This window comes from Colobus angolensis, unplaced genomic scaffold, assembly GCF_000951035.1.
Source record: "Colobus angolensis palliatus isolate OR3802 unplaced genomic scaffold, Cang.pa_1.0 Scaffold723, whole genome shotgun sequence".
NCBI classification, from domain to species: Eukaryota; Metazoa; Chordata; class Mammalia; order Primates; family Cercopithecidae; genus Colobus; species Colobus angolensis.
The window spans coordinates 17,412-18,969 of NW_012120966.1; the positions used below are offsets into that span (position 1 = coordinate 17,412).

At 45.8% G+C, this 1,558-nt stretch overlaps 1 pseudogene across 1 annotated transcript; it reads right to left on the reverse strand.

Moving 5' to 3' along the window:
- Positions 1 to 396: 396 nt before the first annotated feature.
- Positions 397 to 1,028, reverse strand: LOC105501562 (annotated as a pseudogene). Its single transcript, XR_001000211.1, has 2 exons — positions 980 to 1,028; positions 397 to 785 (listed from the first exon to the last, which is right to left on the reverse strand). The product of XR_001000211.1 is annotated as an Ig kappa chain V-III region VG-like (transcript).
- Positions 1,029 to 1,558: the final 530 nt, after the last annotated feature.

Genomic DNA, 1,558 nt, shown 5'->3' on the forward strand with positions numbered 1-1,558 from the left:
AATCAAATTGATATTTCTGTATTGAACCTGAATCCAATAACTTGCTATTTCCCTTATTAACCCTAATACTTTCTCTGTATATTCTTTCGAATTTTCTCTGCACACGATTCTTTAATTTGCCAATTGTGATGGTTTTAATTCTTTCATTCTAATTCTTGTTCTTTGCTGTTGTTGTTGTTGTCATATTGCACTGGGCATGACCAGGTATATCTTTAAAGACATTCACTCATGTAAGTCTGATCCAATACCACTGGAAGTGAAATGGTTCCTGAAACTGCCTGTGTAACTAAGTCTGAGAAAAACTCTGGAAATCAGAGCCCAAATCTCCTCAAGGAGTTACTCTTTAGAACCCTAAAATTTCCAAATAGAGGCAGAAATGCTGAAGCTGAGCAGCCACTATGGCAGCTGCCTATAAAGGAAACAGGTGGTGTAAGCAAAACACACTGATGGTCTCCTGGAGGTTTTTGTTTTGTGTTGAATCACTGTGGGGTACCCGCTGTTATACTGATAGCAGTGATAAACTCCAACATCTTCAGGTTCCAGGCTGCTGATGGTGAGAGTGAACTCTGTCCCAGACCCGCTGCCACTGAACCTGTCTGGGATGCCAGTGGCCCTGCTGGATGCACTATGGATGAGGAGCCTGGGAGCCTGCCCAGGTTTCTGCTGGTACCAGGCTAAGTTGCTGCCAACACTCTGACTGGCCCTGCAGGAGAGGGTGGCTCTTTCCCCTGAAGACAAAGACAGGGTGGCTGGAGACTATGTCAATATAACTTGTCCGGCGGTACCTGAGATTGGAATAAAATGGAAAAGTCACTCATGCAATCTAGATCAAACCCACTGTCTTCCCAGTACATCCAGGACCATTGATCTACATTGAGCTTTAATTTTTGTGCTTATTGAGCAGAGGTGCCAGGTCCTAGGACCCCATGACATTGAGAGAGTTTCACCAACATGCAGAACCATCCCGTGTTCCCCTCACCTGGGAGCCAGAGCAGCAGAAGGCAGAGAAGCTGACCTGGGGCTTCCATGGTTCCCTTTGGGCACTAACCTAGCAGCTCCTCCTCGAGCTCCGATCCTGGCATTAATATGACAGCAGGGCAGCTGGGAGGGACATGCAAAGCAGCTGGGGCAAGTGCTGGGCTTCCAGCTGCAGAGACCACCTGCCTCCTCTTCTCTGCATGCACGGAGCAGTCCCTGCCCAGGTGGTCAGGCTAGGAAAGACCATTGGCTCAGTCTGAAGGTAAAACTCCTCCCCTATGGTCAAAAAATTTAATCCCTGTGTCTTCTCACCATACCATTTACCTAGACTCAACTAGGTGGTGTTTGGTACAACCATATTGAGAGGTCCCATCTCTCTTTCTGACACCAAAACATTCAGACATCTCCTTCGGTGCATGGTTGAAACAGACAAAATAAGGAGTTGCCCAGAAATTTATATTTCAAATTATTCTTTCCTTTACTACCTGGCTTTTTTTTTTTTTTTTTTCCTGAGCTCTCTGAAGCCACCTCATTTCTCATTCTCTGTAAGAATTAGCAAAGAGCAACACCCAATTAGGCC